Genomic DNA, 6000 nt, shown 5'->3' on the forward strand with positions numbered 1-6000 from the left:
GAGAAGTGTGGAGGGAAAGGCCAGGCTTCTGACTCTGTTGCCAACTTGCCTCCCCCAGTGCCATCTCTTCTCTGGTATGAACCTGCCTGGATCCAGGGCAGGATTTCTGGGAGCCCCTGCACTATCTCTGCTTCAGAGCGAAGCTGGTCTCTCTGCATGTCAGCTTGCCTGGCTCGGGGCTGCAGGGACACGCCTACCTTCTCCAGGTCCAGCTGGAGCATCCACGGCCCATTGAGGCAGAGCTGGAAAGTGAGGTGACTGCAGTCTGGGAAGAAAATTTGCTGAGTGTTCAGAGGCTTTGTTCCCTTCAAGGCAGTGGGGTCTTTCCTGTCTTTGACAGGCACAGGGGAAATCAGCTACTTGAGTGACATTGTTTCTTTCTCCTGCTGCAGTACCATCTCAAGATCTCCCCCTAGCTCCAGAGCCAGAGCAAGGGCCAGCTCCACGGCTAGATCCAGCTCCAGCTCTAGTTCCACCACCTGTGCCAAAGCTGGAGCCAGTGTCACCTCCATCAGTCCCTCCAGGGCCAGAGCCACCACCAACATCAGCTCCAGCCCCAGTGCCAGCTCCTGAGCTGGAGCCAGCTGGACCATTGGCTCTAGGGAGAATCCTCCCTCCACCTGGAGAGATAACAGCAGAGCCATATCCAGCCCCAGAACCCACCTGCCCCTGAAACTTGACCAGCAACAACCTTCTGAGGGAGGAGAAGCCTGACTTCTTGGAGTTCCCTCCCCAGCCGGTGGCAGAGCAGTTGACACTGATGGATGTGTTGAGCAGTGGGGCTCTCAGGGCAGGTGGGGCCGGCCTTCCCTGTGCCATGAGCTGCCCCACACCTGCCATTTCCTGATCCAGAATCCCATGATCTCGGTCCAGCTTCCTTGCTTACCCTCATGTAACCTGAGCAGCTTTCTTATCTCCCAAGCCTTTGCTGTTCTCATGTGGACAGTAGAGATGGACACTGAGAGCAGCTGCCATGCAGAGTGGCTGTACAGATGGATGAGGTGGAGCAGAGAGGAAGTTGGGCATAGTCTGTGCTTTGGTGAGGGAGGGGAGTACACTGAAGTGCTGTCTGCTCCTGGGGTAGTTCACTCATTTGCCCAGGAGACCTCAACAGGCTCAGCACTTATTAGGCACCTCATGTGTACATGACTACATGGCAGACAAACAAAGCCCGTGGTTGTTGCTCCCTTGGGGGAATGTGCATCTGAAAGAGGAGTCAGACCCCAGGATGATCAGAATGGGTGGAAGATGCCCCTAGAGATGGTCAAGCAGGAGCCGAGTTCTGGTGCTTGGACGAAGTGAGACTGGGCGGTGAGCAAATGCCACTTCCCTGCGCCACAGTATTGGGTCCTGGGTCATCCTGTGCTGGGTACCCTCAGGGGACACTGGCAACACCCAGGGACTCCCACAAGCCTCAGGCCGCTTTCTCAGCATCCTGATCTCCAGCTCTCATCACTGACCCGGCCTGGGACTGGGGGCTGCGGACGCTGAGCTGGGCTGTGGCAGGGCTGCATGACACTCCCTGTCCTCCCCAGGAGCTCTTCAAGAAAGTGATGCCCCATGACTTCCTGGACTCCAGCTGGTCCCAGTGGGACAACAGGGCCAATGAGCACCTTGCACCCACTATCCATGCCACCACGACCCACTTTAACAGAGTGGTCAAATGTGTCATCACCACCTGCCTCGGGGACCCGAATATGGTGGCCCAGGACAGGACCAGGGTGGTGGAGCTCTGGATCCAGGTGGCCAAGGTAACATGTGGGAGGCCCTGGGAACCCCTCTCTGGAGTCGTGGGAACCGTTCCTTCTCCTTACTCAGTTCTCAGGATTGAAGTCTGTGGTCTGAGCCTTCGCACAATCCTTAGGCCCCTCCTGCCAGGGACTCGATGACCTGACTCCTGGTCCCAGTGGTAGGAAGCTCACCCCATCCTGGGCTCCTTCCTTGGCTTGAGCTAAAATCCTCCTCCCTGAGAGTGTTCCTCATCAGGGTCCAGCTGTGCTCTTCCCGGGTTTCCTGAGCCTCTGTCTCATCCAGGACAGGAGACGTCCACGAGAGGACAGAAGCCAGAGGAAGCAAGGCTCCACCTCCCCCTCACAACACATTCTCTTCCCTTCCCCAGAAGTGCCAAGGCCTGAGGAACTTGTCTTCACTCCATGCCATCCTCTGGGCAATGCAGAGCCCCACCATTCAGACTTTAAAAAAGACATGGAGGGGCCGGCCCCGTGGCTTAACGGTTAAGTGCGTGTGCTCGGCTGCCGGCGGCCCGGATTCGGATCCTGGGTGTGAACCGACGCACCGCTCCTCCGGCCATGCTGAGGCCGCGTCCCACATGCAGCAACTAGAAGGATGTGCAGCTATGACAGACAACTATCTACAGGGGCTTTGGGGGAAAAATAAATAAATAAAATCTTAAAAAAAAAAAAAAGACATGGAGACGGGTGTTCAGGTGGGTAGACCTCTCTCGATGAGAGGCACCACCTGGGTGGACCAGACACTCCACACAGGGCTGCCATTGCCCTTCAGTAAGCTGGGACTTCCTGGGAGACAATGAACCCTGGGGACAGGGTCTGACCTGGTTGGGAGGCATGGAGTCTTTTTGGAAACTTAGGCCAGTGGTTCTGCCTCAGGAATCAGTTTCCCGAAGTGCCAGACCCTGGCTTGAACCAAATTGAAGATTTTCAAGTGTTTGCTTTTCAGCAACAGAACTCTCTGTCCACCTGAAATCAAAACTCTTTAAAACAGGTTTGTTCAGTAGATAAGAGATTGAAGGCCCCAGGTGGCAACAGGAGAGCCCCCTCCCCAGTCCCAGAGACCTCTGGGCTCAGAGGACACATTGAAAATGCTCATCCAGGCTGTCTGGATAATTCTGCATTTTCAAACAAAAGGGATTTACCTTTAAACCACCCCACAGTGTTTCATTCCTTTTTTCCCTCCTCAGGAGGAACTGCAAAAATTTAAAACCTTGTGCAGATTGGACCAGCGGGAGAGGAGGAAGCTGCTCACGGAGGTGAGTGGAGGCTCGAGATCTGGAAGGAGGGAAGGTGAAGGGGGAGGAGGGAAAAGGCAGGGTGTTCTTTGGTAAGTTTTTCACTTAATGTTCCCTGAGAAATAACGGTGTGTCTTGTCAAGCTTGACAGGAAGCAGGGGATGTGAGCTGCAGGGGCAGGTGGGGACTGTTTGGGGTAGGAGGCCTTTGTCATGGTGTAGAGTCGTGTTGGTTGGACTGTTCCCGGAGGTGAGGAGCTGGCAGAATGAGCAGGTCTCTGGCTTCCATGCGGACCCATCAGCTGGCCCTCATCTTCCTCCAGGCTGGCGGGTGGATGGAGTGGGTGGGGTTTCTTTCTTCCTAAAGCAGCCCAGTCTGTCCTCAGGAAGCCAGGTCCCTGCTGCTCCTTCGGTCTTCACTGCACCTCGCAGGGAAGAGCACCCTGCCTGCCCCAGGGACGGGCACTGTGTGGTCACACAGGCCAGGTAGACACACGGGCTGCCCAGCCTTGGAACGTATGGTGGATCTGGGACAGAACTGTGTGCTCTCTGGGACTCTGCACTCTATCCCGATAGTGGTCATTGCTGACAACCCAGTGAGAGTCTACCCCGGTGCCTTGTTGACAAGGATACGCCCCAGATGGCAATGAGAATTATCGGGGAAACTACAGATTCTGAATGGACCTTCCTGGCAGGACATTAGAAGTTTCCAAGTAAAAAAGGATGCAAATGTCACCATTACATAGCGCCCTGGTCACCCCCTACACTGTCACTCAGATGTGGCTGAAAGGGGTCCCCTTCCTGAGGGAATGAAGGAGGAGTTCTGTGCAGGGACAATCCTGAGGGGATCCTAGGGAGCTGAGGCGTTTGGCATGGCCTCAGGTCCAACCTGGAGTCAGAAAATCCCAGTGGCTCGGACAGGCAGAAGCCACTTGGATATGCCCCCTGAGACACCTTTTGCCTCCCCATCCATGCCTCAGCCTGACTAAGCGCCTAGACACACCCTGAGAGTCCAGAGGACAGGACCTTGGTCAGAGGTGTGTCTGGAGGAGGAGTGAAGGCCGGGGGACAGGGCCTTTGGCTGGGAGGGGGAGCGGTCTCTCTTCTGTGGGCCCCTGAGCAAGTCACCGCCCATCTGTGGGCCTCGGTCTCCTCATCTGGGAAATGGAGGGAGATGATCTGTGGTGCAGGCCTCACAGGGGTGATGAGGTACAAGGGGGAGAGAAATGTGCAGGAGCTTTGTGCTCCTCCTCCTTGAGGGGCGAGGGGAGAGTACTGGTGACAGTCAGATGACACTGAGTCCTCAGGGAACCCTGAGAGGCATAGGGAGTCCTCCTCACACTTTCCTGATGAGGAGAGAGGCTTAGGGGCCTGGGCAGGCCTGAGGTCACAGAGGAGAGAGTGTTGGAGCTGGGCTTGACTAGAATCAGAGCACTCTAGAATAGGAGCAGCCATAGACACCAGATGTCCATGGTCCAAGATCAGGGGCCTGGGAGACACAGGGAAGGGAACATGGCCTCCGGAGCCTGTCCTTGAACCTGCAGGATGTGACCTCTGTGAGGGCTACCCTGGAGATGGACCCCCAGGGAGCCCAGGAGAGGTAGCAGCAGGTGAGGGGGCCTGAGGGGGAGGGTCCAGGTGTCAGAGGAGGGGGTCTCCTCCCTCATGGCTGGAGGCCTCCCCAAGAGAGGAGTCCCTCCTCCTCCAGCCCAGCTCCTAGGGCCCCAGAGCTTGAAATGTCTGCCCTGGAAGTGATCACGAGGAGGCCTGGAATGGCTGGGCCGAGGATGGATTTGGGGGGGGAGTGGCAGGGACCACACAACCTGGGATTTGCCAAAAGCCGCCCCTGCTAGCTGACGGGGACGTTGGGTGGTCCTGGAGGGGGCAACTGGGGGGAGGCTGCTGAGGGTCCTAGGCTGTTCTCTGTGGGAGTCTGTGGTGGGAAGGAGGATGGGGTGAAGTGATTTGGGGGATGGTCCATGGGGGCACCTGAGAGGTGGGACTCATCGCCCCTCCCACCCTGATTTCACAGGGTGTCATCCCCTTCCTGGGCATGTACCTCTATCACCTGAAGCTGCTAAACACTGGGATGGAGGATGATCTGGAAGTGAGTGAACCTGGAGTTGGGCCAGGGAGCAGGAACCTGATGTTTGGGATGAGAAAGCCCTGCACTGGCCCCTGAGCTCTCAGTACCTGGCAAACCTCCTCTCATGAGAGCCCCACGGCCACCCCTGGGAGCTGGGGAGTCACGCTCATCTTAGCGATGCGGGAACAGAAGCTCCATGTAAGCCCCCCATGAGGCTCCCCGGCTTGGGGAAGCTCAGAGCTGCCTGCCTGCAGAGCTGCAGGAGGCTGTGTCTGAGCTGCACTCAGCCTCCCCATCAGGCCCTGCCGCTGGGGGAGTGCCATCAGTCCCTGCAAGTCAGGAAGCACATCTGTGGTCCAGCTGTCCCTTCTTGCCTGAGGCCTCAGTCTTCCCGTCTGTCATCAGAAATGGGTGGGCTACAAGGTCTCTGGCTTCAGCTCCCCTGTCCCTCCTGTTCTGGAGCCCAGAGCCTGGCCCAGTGTCAAGTTCTGTTTGTGGAAGTTCTGTCCTCTTCTGGGCACTGACAGTCCTGCAGCCTGAGAAGGGATGGGATAGGGGCTGGGTATGGGCTTGGCGGGCTCCTTCTGATGGACATTCGCTGTCTCCTTTCCAGGGAAATCTGGTGAACCCCAGAAATGGCGTGAGGTGAGCAGCTGTGGGGAGGGTTGGGAAGTGGAAATCACAGACCTCGCGTGGCAAGATGTTTTGTGTCCTCATCCCTCGGGTCTTACATTTATTGGATGAGTTAGATCCACAAAGTTGGGAATCCCATCACGTTGGCGGGTGCAGGAGGGGCTGGTATCAAGGACACCTTCCTGGATGAGGAACTAATTCAAGCCAACTGTGAGGAAAGGCAAGTCCTGAATTGAGTGGGAAAGCAGGAGGGTTCCCGAGTGAGCACAGACCCCAGGCCGGATCCTCACTCCCCA

General features: G+C 56.9%; 1 long non-coding RNA gene across 1 annotated transcript in view; it reads left to right on the top strand.

Annotated features, from left to right (window-relative positions):
• Positions 1-5038, top strand: part of LOC131401726 (uncharacterized) — a 100722-nt gene extending 95684 nt beyond the window's left edge. Inside the window, exon 4 of the long non-coding RNA XR_009217899.1 lies at positions 5018-5038. This is a non-coding gene — a long non-coding RNA (uncharacterized LOC131401726). The remainder of the gene's footprint in view (positions 1-5017) is intronic.
• Positions 5039-6000: the final 962 nt, after the last annotated feature.

The sequence above is a fragment of the Diceros bicornis genome (genome assembly GCF_020826845.1).
Source record: "Diceros bicornis minor isolate mBicDic1 chromosome 13 unlocalized genomic scaffold, mDicBic1.mat.cur SUPER_13_unloc_1, whole genome shotgun sequence".
NCBI lineage: Eukaryota > Metazoa > Chordata > Mammalia > Perissodactyla > Rhinocerotidae > Diceros > Diceros bicornis.